At 46.6% G+C, this 20,370-nt stretch overlaps 2 protein-coding genes across 3 annotated transcripts in view; both read right to left on the minus strand.

The window, feature by feature from the left end:
- The window catches only part of LOC141148403 (up-regulator of cell proliferation-like), a 66,693-nt gene extending 50,170 nt beyond the window's left edge, over positions 1–16,523 (minus strand). Inside the window, exon 1 of one of the 2 annotated variants that reach the window (XM_073635877.1) lies at positions 16,414–16,523. The gene's annotated coding sequence lies outside the window, so the exon portion shown is untranslated. The remainder of the gene's footprint in view (positions 1–16,413) is intronic. The other variant, XM_073635876.1, reaches the window with a different exon arrangement.
- LOC141148404 (eukaryotic translation initiation factor 3 subunit C-like) overlaps positions 1–20,370 on the minus strand; it is a gene marked incomplete in the record, with an annotated part of 532,271 nt that overhangs the window by 211,681 nt on the left and 300,220 nt on the right.

The following is a 20,370-nucleotide window of genomic DNA, read 5'->3' on the forward strand; positions in this document are numbered from 1 at the left end:
ATCCGTTCCTGTTATCTTCTAGACTATTTACATTTAGTGCAGTGCGTCCTGCTCACAGTGTTCAGCTAGATCCGTTCTTGTTATCTTCTAGACTATTTACATTTAGTGCAGTGCGTCCTGCTCACAGTGTTCAGCTAGATCCGTTCCTGTTAAATTCTAGACTATTTACATTTAGTGCAGTGCGTCCTGCTCACAGTGTTCAGCTAGATCCGTTCCTGTTATCTTCTAGACTATTTGCATTTAGTGCAGTGCGTCCTGCTCACAGTGTTCAGCTAGATCCGTTCCTGTTATCTTCTAGACTATTTACATTTAGTGCAGTGCGTCCTGCTCACAGTGTTCAGCTAGATCCGTTCCTGTTATCTTCCTACTGACAGGCAGGCTTGTCTTGTTACAGTATTAACAGCTACCTAAAGAAAATTACTGGTGTTCTTTTGATCCTATTAGTACCACAGTCAGGCAGCTAGACTATTTACATTTAGTAAAGTGCGTCCTGCTCACAGTGTTCAGCTAGATCCGTTCCTGTTATCTTCTAGACTATTTTCATTTAGTGCAGTGCGTCCTGCTCACAGTGTTCAGCTAGATCCGTTCCTGTTATCTTCTAGACTATTTACATTTAGTGCAGTGCGTCCTGCTCACAGTGTTCAGCTAGATCTGTTCCTGTTATCTTCCTACTGACAGGCAGGCTTGTCTTGTTACAGTATTAACAGCTACCTAAAGAAAATTACTGGTGTTCTTTTGATCCTATTAGTACCACGGTCAGGCAGCTAGACTATTTACATTTAGTAAAGTGCGTCCTGCTCACAGTGTTCAGCTAGATCCGTTCCTGTTATCTTCTAGACTATTTACATTTAGTGCAGTGCGTCCTGCTCACAGTGTTCAGCTAGATCCGTTCCTGTTATCTTCTAGACTATTTACATTTAGTGCAGTGCGTCCTGCTCACAGTGTTCAGCTAGATCCGTTCCTGTTATCTTCTAGACTATTTACATTTAGTGCAGTGCGTCCTGCTCACAGTGTTCAGCTAGATCCGTTCCTGTTATCTTCTAGACTATTTACATTTAGTGCAGTGCGTCCTGCTCACAGTAAGAAGACAACTTAAGTGTAGCGCTCAACATATGAGGGGGGGAAACAGAGTATGTATGGTAAAAAACAAGTGAATCGGAATTCAAATGCTGACAATAATGTCTATAAAAACAATATAAAGTCCGCTGGACCAAATATTGAGCCCGTAGTACAAATCCTCTATGAAGAAAGCCCACACACCACCAATGATAACAGGAAGGCTTACCGGACTCGGTGGACCCGACAGGGCGTACGCCAAGTGGGGTCAAACAGGCTTGAGTGGTGTTGGGCTGGAACAGATGCTGGAGAGCAGGGGTGATGAAATAACTTCCACGTGACCGTGCTCCTTGTAGGTGGTCCGGACCAAGACCGTGATGCTCAAATCCGTGTTGAAACGTATGGAAAGGAACGAGAATGGGCCAAATAGTGTAAATCCATGTAGATTAAAATTTATTAAAGTGAAAGTAAACACTTACATAAAAAATGACTAAAAACAGCGCTGTATATCAAAATGGCGACAGTGGGGTCCTTCCCGACGCGTTTCGTCTGCATAGACGTCCCCCCAGATGACGTCTATGCAGACGAAACGCGTCGGGAAGGACCCCACTGTCGCCATTTTGATATACAGCGCTGTTTTTAGTCATTTTTTATGTAAGTGTTTACTTTCACTTTAATAAATTTTAATCTACACAGATTTACACTATTTGGCCCATTCTCGTTCCTTTCCATACGTTTCAACACGGATTTGAGCATCACGGTCTTGGTCCGGACCACCTACAAGGAGCACGGTCACGTGGAAGTTATTTCATCACCCCTGCTCTCCAGCATCTGTTCCAGCCCAACACCACTCAAGCCTGTTTGACCCCACTTGGCGTACGCCCTGTCGGGTCCACCGAGTCCGGTAAGCCTTCCTGTTATCATTGGTGGTGTGTGGGCTTTCTTCATAGAGGATTTGTACTACGGGCTCAATATTTGGTCCAGCGGACTTTATATTGTTTTTATAGACATTATTGTCAGCATTTGAATTCCGATTCACTTGTTTTTTACCATACATACTCTGTTTCCCCCCCTCATATGTTGAGCGCTACACTTAAGTTGTCTTCTTGTTTGCCATTTACATTTGTTTGTTGTGTTAGCTGCTTTTTCCCTCCCCTCAACTTATAGGTAGCGCAGAATTATTGTATATACGTCCTGCTCACAGTGTTCAGCTAGATCCGTTCCTGTTATCTTCCTACTGACAGGCAGGTTTGTCTTGTTACAGTATTAACAGCTACCTAAAGAAAATTACTGGTGTTTTTTTGATCCTATTAGTACCACGGTCAGGCAGCTAGACTATTAACATTTAGTGCAGTGCGTCCTGCTCACAGTGTTCAGCTAGATCCGTTCCTGTTATCTTCCTACTGACAGGCAGGCTTGTCTTGTTACAGTATTTACAGCTACCTGAAGAAAATTACTGGTGTTCTTTTGATCCTATTAGTACCACGGTCAGGCAGCTAGACTATTTACATTTAGTGCAGTGCGTCCTGCTCACAGTGTTCAGCTAGATCCGTTCCTGTTATCTTCCTACTGACAGGCAGGCTTGTCTTGTTACAGTATATAAAGCTACCTGAAGAAAATTACTGGTGTTCTTTTGATCCTATTAGTACCACGGTCAGGCAGCTAGACTATTTACATTTAGTGCAGTGCGTCCTGCTCACAGTGTTCAGCTAGATCCGTTCCTGTTATCTTCCTACTGACAGGCAGGCTTGTCTTGTTACAGTATATAAAGCTACCTGAAGAAAATTACTGGTGTTCTTTTGATTCTATTAGTACCACGGTCAGGCAGCTAGACTATTTACAGTTAGTGCAGTGCGTCCTGCTCACAGTGTTCAGCTAAACCTACAAGTTAGTGGGGTGCGTCCACCTCACAGTGTTCAGCTAAAGCTACCTGTAGAAGGTTGGTGGTGTTCTCATACTACAGGCAGGTAGTTGATTTTGCTAGCTGCAGTATATATATATATATATATATATATATATATATATATATATATATATCCCAGCTTAGTGCAGCTACAGGCCATTAGTATGTCTGGAAGGCCAAGAAGGAGAGGCAGACAGTCACAAGCCAATAAGAGAGGGCAAGCAGGCTCTGTGTCTAGTGCTGGTCGTGGAGACGGTGCATCCTCATCAGCACGTGGCCATGGGACACGCTTGGCCTTTTTTTCGGCCGCTGGCCGTGTTGAGCCGCAACATGCGGAAGACTTGGTCGAGTGGATGACCAAGCCATCCTCATCCTCCTCATCCTCTCTCACCCATGCCCAGGGTGCTTTGTCTGGCAAAGCAGCGGCCTCTTCCCTCGGCTCAATGTCATCAGTGACTCCTTCCCTAGCTCCACCATGTCCTCCTGAGGAGTCCCTCGAACTGTTTGACCACAGTGTTGGGTACATGCTCCAGGAGGATGCCCAGCGTTTGGAAGGCTCTGATGATGATACTGAGCTCGATGAAGGCAGTAACATGAGCACGGACAGAGGGGGTGCCCAAGAAGGACAGCAATCTGGCAGTCATGCTCCCCCTGCTGCAGCATACTGCCGGGTTTGCTCCAGTGATGAGGAGGGAGGGGATGATGAGGTCACTGACTCAACGTGGGTGCCTGATAGGAGAGAGGAGGAGGAGGAGGAGGAGGCGGCACATCACCAACGAAGCAGGATGCCCTCCAGGGGCCAGCCTAAGGGCAGCACATTGACTGCATCACATGTGCAGGGCGCTGCAGTCTCTGCGCGTTATTCAAAAAGTTCTTTGGTGTGGGCCTTTTTTGAGACGAGTGCATCAGATCGCACCGCTGCTATTTGCAACATATGTCTCAAGCGTATCTCACGTGGCCAAAACATCTCCCGCTTGGGTACCACATGCTTGACCAGACATATGTTGACCTGCCATGCAGTTCGTTGGCAAGCGCATCTAAAAGACCCACACCAAAGAACAAAGAGGACCTCTCCTTGCTCCTCATCAGCTCAGATTTCCAACCCCACTAGACCTTCAGTCCTCTCTGAGACCTGCACTGAGAGGAATGAAGGTGTAGAATTAGGTGTGTCACAGCCAAGTACTTGTGGGCAATCTGCTTTTGGTACACCGACGTCAGCTTGTACCAGGCAAATTTCCCTGCCCCAGCTGCTGCACCGCCGAAAGAAGTTTGCTCCCAGCCATCCACATGCCCAGCGGTTGAATGCTAGCTTGGCAAAATTGCTGGCACTTCAACTGCTGCCTTTTCAGTTGGTATACCTTGCCCCCTTCCGTGAGTTTATGGAATGTGCGGTTCCTCAGTGGCAGGTACCCAAACGCCACTTTTTCTCACGGAAGGCGATTCCGGCTCTCTACCGGCATGTGGAAGGCAATGTCCATGCCTCGCTGGACAGGGCGGTCAGCGGTAAGGTGCATATTACCGCTGACTCATGGTCCAGCAGGCATGGACAGGGACGTTACCTAAGTTTCACGGCGCATTGGGTGACTCTGCTGGCAGCTGGGAAGGATGCAGGACAAGGTGCAGTAGTGTTGGAGGTTGTTCCGCCACCACGCCTCCAAAATGCTAATGATTGTGACACACCTCTCTCCTCCACCCCCTCCTCTTCTTCTTCCTCCATGGTCTCTTCCTCGGAACCAGCGGTGCTCCGTAGTCGTTCAAGGGGCTACGCAAGTACGCAGGCCAAAAGATGCCATGCGGTGCTTGAGCTGGTGTGCTTGGGGGACAGGAGCCACACTGGGGCAGAGGTTCTGTCAGCTCTGCAGGGGCAGGTTCAGAGGTGGTTGACGCCACGCCAACTTAAGGCAGGAATGGTGGTTTGTGACAATGGCACCAACCTCCTCTCTGCCCTCCGACAGGGACAAATGACCCATGTGCCCTGTTTGGCTCACGTCCTTAACTTGGTGGTGCAGCGGTTCTTGGGCAGGTACCCGGGCTTACAGGATGTCCTGAGGCAGGCCAGGAAAGTCTGTGTGCATTTCCGCCGGTCATATAATGCCAGTGCTCGGCTGACGGACCTCCAAAAGGAGTTTAACCTGCCCAAGAACCGCCTAATCTGTGACATGCCCACCAGGTGGAACTCAACGTTGGCCATGCTGCAGCGGCTGCACACGCAGCAGAGGGCCATCAATGAGTACCTGTGCGACTATGGCACCAGGACAGGGTCAGGGGAGCTTGGTTTTTTTCCCCACGCCAGTGGGCCATGATCAGGGATGCATGCACTGTCCTGTCACCATTTGAGGAGGCCACGAGGATGGTGAGCAGTGACAGTGCATGCATCAGTGACACTGTCCCCCTTGTCCACCTGTTGGAGCACACGCTGCGTGGAATAATGGACAGGGCACTTGAGGCAGAACAGAGGCAGGAAGAGGAGGACTTCCTTAGCTCTCAAGGCCCCCTTTATCCAGACAGTGTTCCTGCGTGCCCGCCGATCACACAGGAAGAGGAGGAGGAGGAGGAGGAAGATTGTGTCAGTATGGAGGTGGAGCCTGGCACTCAGCATCAGCAGCAGTCTTTAAGGGATGAGTCCCAAGAAACACATGGACTTGTACGTGGCTGGGAGGAGGTGGCTGCGGACCATGTCGTCCTTAGTGACCCAGAGGACTCCGGACCAAATGCCTCAGCAAACCTACGCTGCATGGCCTCCCTGATCCTGCAAAGCCTGCGTAAGGATCCTCGTATTCGTGGTATCAAGGAGAAGGACCAATACTGGCTGGCAACCCTCCTTGATCCACGTTACAAGGGTAAGGTTGCGGACCTTATCTTGCCATCGCAGAGGGAGCAGAGGATGAAACATCTTCGGGAGGCCTTGCAGAAAGGTCTGTGCAACGCGTTCCCAGAGACTGGGAGTTTACAAACTCCTGTTTCTGGACAACGTGTTGCTGAGGCTTCGGTCAGTCAAAGAAGGAGCAGTGGAGAAGATGGCCGTCTGACCGATACGTTCAGACAATTTTTTGGTCCGCAGCCCCAAGGTATGATCGGTTCCAGCAACCATCGCCAGCGTCTGTTTTACATGGTGCAGGAATACCTAGGGGCAAGATCAGACTTGGACACCTTTCCCACCGAAAATCCTCTGGGTTACTGGGTCTTGAGGATGGATCACTGGCCAGAGCTTGCACAGTATGCAATTGAGCTACTGGCCTGTCCTGCATCCAGCGTTCTTTCGGAACGCACATTCAGTGCTGCTGGAGGCGTGGTAACCGATCACAGGGTGCGTCTGTCCACCGACTCGGTCGATCGACTGACCTTCATAAAAATGAATCAGTCTTGGATCACCACCAGCTACCAAGCACCTGATGCTGATGTAACCGAATAATTTTTTTTGAAATCTCAGATCCCTTCAAAGACTGCCTATGCTGATGCTGAGTTACTATCCCTGAGAAATTATCCTCTTCCTTCTCAATCATCACGCTGATAGCTTGTAAGAACATTTTTGGTTCTGGGCGCCACCACCAGTGCCTAAGGCACAATTTTTCAGCCCCTGTTTAACAGGGGCATGTAATTACAATTTTTGATGCAATACTTTGCATCAGGGCTCGTTTCTGCGTTACAACTAGAGTATCTGTGAGGGGTTGCAGTGTTGTGGCACCAGCACCAGTGCCTAAGGCTCAATTTTTCTGCCCCTGTCTAACAGGGGCATGTAATTACAATTTTTGATGCAATACTTTGCAGCAGGGCTCGTTCCTGCGTTCCAACTAGAGTGTCTGTAAGGGGTTGCAGTGTTGTGGCACCAGCACCAGTGCCTAAGGCCTAATTTTTCAGCTCCTGTTCAACAGGGGCATGTAATTACAATTCTTGATCTAATATTTCACAGCAGGGCCCTGCGAGGGCTTACAGTTTTGTGGCCACAGCAACACCTAAGGCCCAAATTTCTGCTGAGTATATAGGGCAGGACCCTACTTTCAAACATCTAACTTACAAACGACTCCTACTTGCAAACGGAAGGAGACAACAGGAAGTGAGATGAAATCTACCCCTAGGAAGGGAAATTCTCTCCTGTAAGAGTTAATATGGGAAAAAAAATTCTCCTTTCCACTGATGCTTTCCAATCCTTGTTCCACAAAAAAACCCAAATTTTCAAAAAACATTTTTCATTGGGACAAAAAGTGAGGTGAAATCTTCTGAAGAGGAGGAAAGACAGCAAAACAAATGTCACAGGGGTGATAACCCTTCCCTATGTTTTCCAAAAAGCTTAAAAAAGATTTTTTGGCTGGAGCTAAACACGTTAAAAATGTACCCATTCAAAATTACAAAGAGATTCTACTTAACAACAAACCTACAGTCCCTGTCTTGTTTGCACCGCCTGTATACTGCTGTTCAGAGTATATAGGGCCTGGTGGCCCCACACCTTTCCTTATTTTAATTTGGGTGCGGGGTTCCCCTTAATATCCATACAGGACCCAAAGGGCCTGGTAATGGACTGGGGGGTACCCATGCTGTTTGTCTCACTGATTTTCATCCATATTGCCATGACCCGACATTACATTAAACCCGCAAGCAGTTTTAAATGAGATTTTTTCCTTTAAAAATGACATTTGGTGCAGGGACTGTTCTAAACACGGGAAACACGCGTCACTTTACAGGCATACTATAGACACCCCCCAGGTACGATATTTAAAGGAATATTTCACTTTTTTTTTTTACTTTAAGCATCATTAAAATCACTGCTCCCGAAAAAACGGCCGTTTTTAAAAGTTCTTTTTGCATTGATACATGTCCCCTGGGGTAGGACCCGGGTCCCCAAACCCTTTTTAAGACAATACCGTGCAAATTAGCCTTTAAAATGAGCACTTTTGATTTCGAACGTTCGAGTCCCATAGACGTCAATGGGGTTCTAACGTTCGTGCGAACCTTCGGTCCGTTCGCAGGTTCTGGTGCGAACCGAACCGGGGGGTGTTCGGCTCATCCCTAGTAAGGGCCATGGAGGAGAAAGGGAGGAGGGGGAGGGGGCATAACATATACAGGGAGTAATAAACAGGAGAGTGTCACAAATAAAACCATTAAACATGAGAACTTCGCTTTTTTCCGCATGGAGTCACTGTGTAGGTCAACTCCCATATCAGGACCGTTACGGTATATCCCCAGTGAGCCCTTGGAATTTAGCCAGGTATTCGTATAGGCACCAAGGGGTCATGGTCTTGGGGGAAAAGGGGGGGGGGTGGGGTGTAGTTAGCCATACACAGTGAGGCCAGGAGGACGTGAAGAACATATTTCAGAAAAGTACTACCACAGTGTAACCTAGAAAAATGAAACATAGAAAACGGCTGTATATAACAACATTATACATTACGTGTCGATGCACGATATAGAATAGGAGGAACCTGGGGGGGGGACAGAGGAATCTGCTGTCCAAAATTTTGAGACCAGAGAGGTAGGATGCCGGTTTCCGTTCAGCGAGCAGTGTAGCGGTGCTGGTCCGGGACGGAGGATCTGAAGCGCTTGGGAGAGTCCTTCTTTGATCCAGGGAGCGGTTGAGTTGAGAGCCTTTTGAAGGTGTGTGTTGTTGCGCGTTGGGGAACAAAGACCGCATGTAGGCTTCTGCTTCTGAGGGTTCCTGGAAGGAGAGTTGGTCCCCGCTTGGTGTCTTAAGGCGTAGGGTAGCCGGGAAGGCTAGGGTGAATTTGATTTGTTGTTTAAAGAGTTCGGAGCATATCTGTTGAAAGGCCTTGCGTTTCTTGGAGACTTCGATGGAATAGTCGGCAAAGATCAGGACCCTCACCCCGTCGATTTGAAGCGAACGGGTTTGTCTGAATTTTTGGAGGATAAGAGCCTTATCAGCGTAGTTCAGGTACTTGGCTATGATGGGCCGAGGGTTTTTGCGTTCTTCACTATAAGACCCCATCCTGTGAGCGCGCTCCACCGTGCAGGAGCCTGTTAGGCCTAGCGCCTCTGGAATGCGTTGAGAGCAGAATTCCGTTAGGGCAGATGCTTGGAGCGATTCGGGTATCCCCACGAATCGCAGGTTGCTCCTTTGGGATCTGTTTTCCAAATCGTCAAGTTTTTGGATTATGTATTGGTTTGTCTTGTCTTGTGCTTGTTCCGTGGCTTGAGCTTGGTACATCTCTTCTTCCATGCTTGATTGGCGATGTTCTAGCTCGTTTAGCCTAGTGTTATGTTCTCCTAGCTGGGCCTTTATCTGTTTCATCCCCGCGTTTACAGCCTTTTCCACTGATGCAGATATCATGGGGGACAGAAGTGCTGCTACAGCTTGTGCAATGCGTTCTGTTTTGTGATCCCTGGCAAGCTGTGGAGACGTGGCTGACAAGGAGAAGGCCTGGGAGGAAGGTGCTTGAGGAGAGGGCGCATGAGATTGTGGTTGGGCAGGAGATGCCTGAAGGGATGTGTGTGAAGCAGTGTTTTCACTTACTTCCATCTCCGCCGTGTGCTGCTGCTGCGCGCCTGTGTGGGCTTCCGTGTAGGCCGAAGCCGGGGCCTTGATTTGTGGCTGGGCCGGCGGCACCGTCAGGGCCGTATTGGAGCGGGAGCCGCGGACCTCCACGAATCGGTCCATATAGCAGGTGTGTATGCCCAAGGTGGCCGGGGGTGTTGGTTGGCTTCTGGGCAGGCTTTTTATGCCGATTTGGTGTCCTCAGAGCGGGAGCTGTGTGAGGGTGCAGCTACTCCATGCAGCGCTGGAACCGGAAGTCCCAACTTGTAGTTTTAGCTGAACACTGTGAGCAGGACGCACCGCACTAACTTGTAGTTTTAGCTGAACACTGTGAGGAGGACGCACCACACTAACTTGTAGTTTTAGCTGAACACTGTGAGCAGGACGCACCGCACTAACTTGTAGTTTTAGCTGAACATTGTGAGGAGGATGCACCACACTAACTTGTAGTTTTAGCTGAACACTGTGAGCAGGACGCACTGCACTAACTTGTAGTTTTAGCTGAACACTGTGAGGAGGACGCACCACACTAACTTGTAGTTTTAGCTGAACACTGTGAGGAGGACGCACCACACTAATTTGTAGTTTTAGCTTAACACTGTGAGCAGGACGCACTGCACTAACTTGTAGTTTTAGCTGAACACTGTGAGGAGGACGCACCACACTAACTTGTAGTTTTAGCTGAACACTGTGAGCAGGACGCACTGCACTAACTTGTAGCTTTAGCTGAACACTGTGAGGAGGACGCACTGCACTAACTTGTAGTTTTAGCTGAAACTGTGAGCAGGACGCACTGCACTAACTTGTAGTTTTAGCTGAACACTGTGAGGAGGACGCACTGCACTAACTTGTAGTTTTAGCTGAACACTGTGAGGAGGACGCACCACACTAACTTGTAGTTTTAGCTGAACACTGTGAGCAGGAAGCACTGCACTAACTTGTAGTTTTAGCTGAACACTGTGAGGAGGACGCACCACACTAACTTGTAGTTTTAGCTGAACACTGTGAGCAGGACGCACTGCACTAACTTGTAGTTTTAGCTGAACACTGTGAGGAGGACGCAGCACACTAACTTGTAGTTTTAGCTGAACACTGTGAGCAGGACGCACTGCACTAACTTGTAGCTTTAGATGAACACTGTGCAGAGGTCTCACTACACTAACTTGTAGTTTTAGCTGAACACTGTGAGCAGGACGCACTACACTAACTTGTAGCTTTAGATGAACACTGTGCAGAGCTCGCAAAAAAATAACTTGTAGGTTTAGCTGAACACTGTGAGCAGGACGCACTACACTAACTTGTAGTTTTAGCTGAACACTGCGCAGAGGTCTCACTACACTAACTTGTAGTTTTAGCTGAACACTGTGAGCAGGACACACGCACTAACGCACTAACTGTAAATAGTCTAGCTGCCTGACTGTGGTACTAATAGGATCAAAAGAACACCAGCAATTTTCTTCAGGTAGCTGTAATTACTGTACCAAGACAAGCCTGCCTGTCAGTAAGAAGATAACAGGAACGGATCTAGCTAAACTGAATACAGTGTATATATATATATATATATATATATATATATATATATATATATATATATATATATATATATATATATATATATATATATATATATATATATATATATATATATATATATATATATATATATGCAACACCTTGGATGCATATATATATATATACACAATACACTATAAGTGCAGCTAACTCACTGACTGTCCTGCCTAATCTAGCTAACTCAAATGAAATGACACTGTCTCTCTCCCTCTATCTAAGCACGCCGGAACACACTACACAGGGCCGCCGTGCAGGCGGCCTTATATAGTGCGGGGCGTGTTCTAAACCCCCTGAGCCATAATTGGCCAAAGCCACCCTGGCTTTGGCCAATTACAGCTCTCTCTACCGACGGCGCTGTGATTGGCCAAGCATGCGGGTCATAGTGCATGCTTGGCCAATCATCAGCCAGCAATGCACTGCGATGCCGCAGTGAATTATGGGCCGTGACGTGCCACACGAATTTGGCGCGAACGGCCCATAATGTTCGGAATTCGGCGAACGACCGAACAGCCAATGTTTGAGTTGAACATGGGTTCGACTCGAACACGAAGCTCATCCCTATTCATCTTCTTCTTCTCCATCGTCTTCTTCCTCTGCTCTTCTCATCCCGCATCTTCCTCCAGGCTTCTTCTCCGTTCCGTTCGCACGATCCGCCTCAGTGGGAGTCTTCAGCCATGTGACGCTTCACTTCTTCTGACACTTCTTATATAATGGAGGGTGGGGCCACCCTGTGACCCCGCCCTCCTCTGATGCATGGGGAATTCATGGGACTTCCCTGTGGCTTTTCCTGTGTTGTATGGTATGGTTTTTTTGGGGGGACCCCACGCCATTTTTTTTAAATTTTGGCGCAGGGCTCCCCTTAAAATCCATACAAGACATGAAGGGTCTGGTATGGATTTTGAGGGGGACCTCCATGCCATTTTTTTAAAAATTTTGGTGCGGGGTTCCCCTTAAAATCCATACCAGACCTGAATGGCCTGGTATGGAATTTAGGGGGACCCCCACGCCATTTTTTTTAAATTTTGGCGTGGGGTTCCCCTTAATATCCATACCAGACCTGAAGGGCCAAATCGGCTTCGGGACCTGACATCGTGGGCGCCCAGGACAGGTATGTGTCCATATATTATAAGTCAGCAGCTGCAGTATTTGTATTGTATTGTATTATTTTATTTTTTTGGGCGGAACTCTGCTTTAAACTTGATATATTTTTTACTATACATTGTGTGATACCCAAAAAGTCCTATGTAGCAAATCTCTTTATTATATGATACTGTATATGGTGGAGGACACAGTACCTGTAAAGCCTTTATTCTAAGGGCAGACTACTAGTCACCACTTCCCCATTTATCTATTTCCAAATAAACAATACATGGTACATGGGGGACAGAAGCAACATAGCAACAGAACCTGCTACTGACACACAAAAATAGTTCTAAGAAGGACTGTTGGGTCCTTGGAAATCAGAATGAATGTAGGTGGACTTAAACTCCAGTCTCCCTAACCACACAAACTTCAATTCATTGTATTGGAATCAAATATACAATACAGAATAGAAAACTGTATATAACACTGATACTGTATATAGCACAGGATATATTACTGTATATCTCTGATACTGTATATAACCCAGGATATAGTGCCATATATAGCACTGATACTGTATATGGTGCAGGATATAGTATCGTATATAGCACTCATCTGTATATACTGTAGTACAGGATATAGTACTCATCTATATATAGTACAGGATATAGTACTCATCTGTATATAGTACAGGATATAGTACTGTATATAACAGTGATACTGTTTATAGCACGGTATATAATACTGTATATATCAGCAGATATAGTACTGTTTATGGCGCTGATACTGTGTATAATACAGAATATAGTACTGGATATCACAAAGCTATAGTAGCACAGTATAGTACACTATCCAACTCTCTCTACCTATTAGAAATGTCAGCTGTACTCACTCTCACTAAACTCCCACATAATGTCAAGGACTGCTGGTTAACTATTTTCTGCCATTTATTTTACTATTCTCCCTGCTTTTATTTGGATCATTTGCCTCCATTTTCTCCCCATTGTTCATAATCATCTACATTATGATGTCTCTTCCCATTGTTTAGTTAGCTTATGCTCTGCCTTCTCTAGGTGTTCTCCTGTTCTGCTTTCTCTTACTCTTCTAGTGTTTTATGGTCAGCTATCTTTCAGCTGTCCCCTTCACCCTCTGCTGGTCAGCTCTCCTCTCCACCCCTGCCATGATCAGGATCTATGAATGGGGTGAAGTCAGTGGATGGGAAGGTATGTGACAGTGGTATGGGAGATGAGTGTCAGGGAGGTGCTCTGGCTGGAGGGTAAGGTGTGTGGGTGATAGGGAAAGCCCAGAACTTAAGGACTTTCAATAACGTTGACTGCTGAAGCCAAAATATAGATGATGTATTTAATATACAAGCCCATAGTTTTACATATAGGCAGGGAGAACAATACAGCAAGTACAGGGTAACATTCAATATGATTGTTCTGACTGAAGCTAGGACCTAACAAGCTTTTATACTCTATACATAGCTGCGGGCTACCTTGTAAGTCTCTTTGAAGTCTTGATTAACTTGTTGGTTATTTACATTGTTAAATAGATGGTCAATTACATAGTTACATGGCTACACAGCTAGTAAGGTTGAACAAAAACACCAGTCCATTCAGTATTTCTGGTTAATCAGAATACATGGTTTTGGCTACTCATAACTAAATGTTTTGATAAATAAATAGCTATTCCATTTACCCTATCAGTGGGGAAACTAGGAAAGAGGGCAAAGGGGAACATGGCATGCACTGGTTTCCATCCCTTTCCAAGTGACCTCCTGATATTGTAGGGAAACAAAAAGAATCACTTTTCACAGGTTTACAAAGCATGTTAGTGTCTAAGGAGAGCAGGTGCAGCAGAATGGAGCTTGTCCTTGCTCCCCATGTAAGGCTGAATCACAAAGGCTGGTGATGCCAATATTCTAATGAAGCATTATTGTGCCCCCCCCCCCCCCCCTTACTGACATGTCAAACACTAGAGATGGGTTTAGTTGTATAGAGTTCTACCTTATTGATTACCCCTGATCAGCTCCTCTTTAATCCTCAGATCATCTCACTTCCTTCCCCATCAGTCTACTGATGTTCAATGCACCCTCCCACAACTCCACTGATGGTCACTGCACATGGCCATTTCTCTGCTGATGGCTATTAAACCCACCCTCATTTCCACTGATAGCCACTGCATCCATCCAGTTCTCCACTGATGGCCAGTGTACCCCCCTACCCACTTCTCCACTTATGGCCACTGCACCCACCTACATATCCACTGATGGCCACTGTACCTACCAACCTCTCCATTGATGACAACTGTACTAACCCACTTTGCCACTGATGGCCACTGCACCCTTTCACTTCGCCACTGATGGCCACTGCACCCTTTCACTTCGCCACTGATGGCCACTGCACCCACCCACTTCTCCATGGATGGCCACTAAACCCACCAACTTTGCCATTGATGACCACTATACTTATCAACTTCTCCAATAATGAAAACTGTATTAACCCATTTATCCACTGATGGCCACTGCACCCACCCACTTCTCCACTGATGACCACGGCACCCACCCACTTCTCCACTGATGACCACTGCACCTTACTCTTCTCCACTGATGACCACTGCACCTGCCCACTTCTCCACTGATGGCCACTCTGCCCACCACCATTGGTGACCACTGTACTTTCCAGCTTCTCCAGTAATGACCACTGTACTAACCCACTTCTCAACTGGTGGCCACTGCAACTACCCACTTCATTACTGATGGCCACTGCACCTAACCACTTCATTACTGATGGCCACTGCACCTACCCACTTCATTACTGATGGCCACTGCACCTACCCACTTTCTATAGAAACGATATAATACTTTGTTGATAACAAAAATCCAGAGCCAGGATAACATTTTTTTGCCCATCCAATTTTTATCCATCCTGTTAACCACTTAAGGACTGAGCATATTTTTGACACTTGGTGCTTACAAATTAAAATCATTTTATTTGCTAGAAAATTACTTAGAACCCCCAAACATTATATATATTTTTTCAGACACCCTAGAGAATTAAATGGAGATGGTTGCAGTACTTTATGTCACACCGTATTTGCTGTATTTGCCCAGCGGTCTTACAAATGCATTTTTTTGGGAAAAAAATACACTTGTTGAATTAAAAAATAAGAAACCAGTAAAGTTAGCCCATTTTTTTTCTATATTGTGAAAGATAATGTTACGCTGAGTAAATTGATACCCAACATGTCATGCTTCAAAATTGCGCCTGTTCGTGGAATGGCACTTAAAAATCTCCATAGGCGACATTTAAAAATTTCTACAGCTTACCAGTTTAGAGGTACAAAGGAGGTTTTGCGCTAGAATTATTGCTATAACAATCGCACATACCTCACATGTGTGATTTGAACACTGTTTACATATGTGGGCGTGACTTATGCATTTGCTTCTGCGCGCAAGCTTGGAGGGACAGGGGGCTTTAAATTATTATTATTGTTATTATTATTTATTTTTATTTATTTATTTTTTTTACACTGTTACTTAAAAAAATGTAATTGCCTTTATTCCTATTAAAAGGAATGTAAACATCCCTTGCAATAGAAATAAGCAGGACAGGTCCTCTTTAATACGAGATCTGGGGACCTCAGATCTCACATCTACACAAAAATGCATTAAAAAAAAGAAATGTCTTTTTTTTTTCTTAAAAAAAAAAGGGCCCTTTAAGGCTAGAGGGCGGAAGTGATGTTTAACATCGCTCCAGTCCTCCAAGGGCATAGAGCCGAGTGGGGTCCATTATACCCCCCCTCGACTTCAGATCCTCAGAGTTCTTTGCCATGAGGTACCATGTTGAACTTCCAGTGACCAGTATAAGAGAGTGAGAGCGATAACACAAAATTTAACACACCTGCTCCCCATTCACACCTGAGACCTTATAACACTAAAGAGTCACATGACACCGGGGAGGGAAAATGGCTAATTGGGCCTAATTTGGACATTTTCACTTAGGGGTGTACTCACTTATGTTTCCAGCGGTTTAGACATTAATGGCTGTGTGTTGAGTCATTTTGAGGGGACATTAAATGTACACTGTTATACAAGCTGTACACTCACTACTTTACATTGTAGAAAAGTGTCATTTCTTCAGTGTTGTCACATGAAAAGATAGAAGCAAATATTTACAAAAATGTGAGGGTGTACTCACTTTTGTGAGATACTGTAAGAAATAATTCAAACAAATAAAATAAAATATTTCATATATTAGTAAATCCCCCTTGTTTTCCCCAGGTAGTGGATGAAATCTCTGGATTATCTTACCTGTTATAGGAGAGCTGAGATCCAATCCCGCTATACTCCCAGTCTGCAGCGTTCAGCTCTTCAGGAAGGAAATTAATTCCTTCCTCGCTCTTCCCGTTATATGAACAATCGCAAATTCTTCACCGACTTTCACTTTCATTTCTTTTATTTAACCCCTTTGTTTTCTCGCAGTGGTCTCTTTAGAGAAATTATATGTTGTATGTATAATAACATATTGAAAGTCATTCAGTCTAAACCTAAAGTCCAGACAAACAATTCATTTGCTCAGTTAAGTGTATTTCATCTGTGTTCTGAGCAGAGATAACTCTTTAATTAGGCAAACTAGGCGGCCGCCTAATTTGCCTTGGACAGTGGGACTCGGGAGTGGAAGGAAGGAAGTTTCCCCTGGTCAGTGTGCCCAAGCAAGCCTTTGGGGTGAGTGGGTGGGCGGACGCTGCACACAGACTGACGCCGCTGCGCCGCCTTTCTGAGCTGATGAGCTTCTGCAGACAAGGTAGATGACATCATCTTGGCGACCGAGTTGGCTGCATCCAAAAGCAGGCTCCACCACCGTGGCGCTGTCCTCCTAGCCTTTCCCCCAAAGTCGCTGGCCCCAGTGCATGGCGGGAGTTGTAGTTCACAGCACAGACACACAGACTTGGCCTTCTGGTGCCTGTGCTCTGCAGAGACTACAACTCCCAGATTGCACTGCAGGGAGCTCAAAGAGAACGTCACTTGTCGCCGGCTTCTCCTGCTGCCTTTAGTAGGGGACCGAGGAGCAGGTACAAACATCTTACTACATGCTGTCTGTACAGTACCCTTTTCTTTGGTCTCATGGTCTTTACCCTGTCTGTACCCAGTACCCTGTCTGTCTCGTGGTCTGTACCCAGTATCCTATCTGTCTCATGGTCTGCACCCAGTGCTCTGTCTGTCTCATGGTCTGTACCCAGTACCCTGTCTGTCCCATGGTCTGTACCCAGTACCCTGTCTGTCTCATGGTCTGTACCCAGTATCCTATCTGTCTCATGGTCTGCACCCAGTACTCTGTCTGTCTCATGGTCTGTACCCAGTACCCTGTCTGTCTCATGGTCTGTACCCAGTATCCTATCTGTCTCATGGTCTGCACCCAGTACTCTGTCTGTCTCATGGTCTGTACCCAGTACCCTGTCTGTCTCATGGTCTGTACCCAGTACCCTGTCTGTCTCATGGTCTGTACCCAGTATCCTGTCTGTCTCATGGTCTGTACCCAGTACCCTGTCTGTCTCATGGTCTGTACCCAGTACTCTGTCTGTCTCATGGTCTGTACCCAGTACCCTGTCTGTCTCATGGTCTGTACCCAGTACCCTGTCTGTCTCATGGTCTGTGCCCAGTACCCTGACTGTCTCATGGTCTGTACCCAGTACCCTGTCTGTCTCATGGTCTGTACCCAGTACCCTGTCTGTCTATGGTCTGTACCCAGTACCCTGTCTGTCTCATGGTCTGTACCCAGTACCCTGTCTGTCTACGGTCTCATGATCTGTACCCAGTACCCTGTCTGTCTCATGGTCTGTACCCAGTACCCTGTCTGTCTCATGGTCTGTACCCAGTACCCTGACTGTCTACGGTCTCATGGTCTGTACTCAGTACCCTGTCTGTCTGCGGTCTCATGGTCTGTACCCTGTCTGTCTATGGTCTCATGGTCTGTACCCTGTCTGTCTCATGGTCTGTACCCAGTACCCTGTCTGTCTACAGTCTCATGGTCTGTACCCAGTACCCTGTCTGTCTCATGGTCTGTACCCAGTACCCTGTCTGTCTACGGTCTCATGGTCTGTATCCTGTCTGTCTATCGTCTCATGGTCTGTACCCTGTCTGTCTCATGGTCTGTACCCTGTCTGTCTAATGGTCTGTACCCTGTCTGTCTATGATCTCATGATCTGTACCCTGTCTGTCTCATGGTCTCTACCCTGTATTAGTCCTGTGTCTTGGCCTAGGCCGACAAGGCCCAGGCCTAGGGCGGCACTTTGCAGGGGCTTGCTGTATGTAGCGCCGCACTTGAAAAAATATATAGGCGTGCTTGGCCAGGGGGACTGGCACCACCATAAGCGGCCTGTGACTCTCCAGACCGGCTGCACGTAATTTGCCCCCTGGCAACATTTGATGGGGCACAGTGGTGGCATTTGATGGGGCACAGTGGGGGCATTTGATGGGGCACAGTGGGGGCATTTGATGGGGCACAGTGGTGGCATTTGATGGGTGCAGTAGTCGTGTTTGTTTGGCACAGTGGCTGCATTTGATGGGCACAGTGGCAGTATTTGATGGGCACAGTGAGGCTGCATTTGATTGGTCACAGTGGCGGTGTTTGATGGACGCAGTGGCGGCGTTTGGGCGCAGTAGCGGTGTTTGCTGGGCACAGTGGCTGCATCTGCTGGGCACAGTGGCAGTATTTGATGGGCACAGTGAGGCTGCATTTGATGGGGCACAGTGGCGGAGTTTGCTGGGCACAGTGGCTGCGTTTGATGGGCACAGTGGCTGCGTTTGATGGGCACAGTGGCTGCGTTTGATGGGCACAGTGGCTGCGTTTGATGGTACTGTACACTGAGGCTGCAATTGATGTTTTTTTCTCAGAATTTTTCAGTTTTTTTGCGCCCCTCCAAAAATTTTGAGCACCAGCCGCCACTGGATGGGATCATCATTGTGCCGATTCTCCTTACTCGTCGAATGACAGGCTGAGGGCATGTACATTCCAGTGTGGGCTGTGAGGAAGGCCATTGAATGAGGCTGGCTGTCATTCAAACTGGAGGGCCTATTAAATTTAAATGGGCTTTTTTTATTTATCTTGCTGCAGTTCTGCTTTCAAAATGAACGCCAGGGAAACAGCTATTCACACACATATGTGATATTTTTCATCTACCAAAAGATTTATAATTCTGTGCACCCATTTTTGTGATTCATATTCCTCTGCTAGACAGTACAGCCAGAATGGTGCACCAACTTCTCTATTACAGGTAACTAATACAGCAGTGTTATTTACCCTCTCCCTAAACCTGCTGATAATGAAGAAGCATTACAGTGATAAGTTATCAATTATGCTTATTCTGTTGTTTTCCCTATCAGCATCCTGTATCATGTCTGTGCAGTCTCTGCTCATTTCCTGTATCATTGTCTGCACAGTCTCTGACTATTTCCTGTATGATTGTCCGCACACAGTCTCTGACCATCTCCTGCATCTTTGTGGCGTGATTGTCTGCCAGCACCCTGTCTGTGGCTCCATTTTTATTGTGTTAGCCAGGTAAGGGTTTGCTTGTCATTACCATAATAAAACCATCTCCTGTATCATTGTCCGCACAGTCTCTGACCATCGCCTGTATCATTGTCCACACACAGTCTCTGACCATCGCCTGTATCATTGTCCGCACACAGTCTCTGACCAACTCCTGTATCATTGTCCGAGTACAGTCTCTGACCGTCTCCTGTATTATTGTCTGCACAGTCTCTGACTGTCTTCTGTATCATTGTTTGCACAGTGTCTGACCATCTCCTGCATCTTTGTGGCGTGATTGTCTGTCAGCACCCTGTCTGTGGTTCCAACGTTTGTTACCGTGTTAGCCAGGTAAGAGTTTGCTTGTCATTACCATAATAAAACCATCTCCTGTATCATTGTCCGCACAGTCTTTGACCATCGCCTGTATCATTGTCCGCACAGTCTCTGACCATCTCCTGTATCATTGTCCGCACAGTCTCTGACCATCGCCTGTATCATTGTCCGCAAGTCTCTGACCATCTCCTGTATCATTGTCCGCACACAATCTCTGACCATCTCCTGTATCATTGTCCACACACAGTCTCTGACCATCTTCTGTATCATTGTCCACACACAGTCTCTGACCATCGCCTGTATCATTGTTCGCACAGTCTCTGACCATCTCCTGTATTATTGTCCGCACAGTCTCTGACCATCGCCTGTATCATTGTCCGCACAGTCTCTGACCATCTCCTGTA

This window comes from Aquarana catesbeiana, linkage group LG06, assembly GCF_042186555.1.
Source record: "Aquarana catesbeiana isolate 2022-GZ linkage group LG06, ASM4218655v1, whole genome shotgun sequence".
Lineage (NCBI taxonomy): Eukaryota > Metazoa > Chordata > Amphibia > Anura > Ranidae > Aquarana > Aquarana catesbeiana.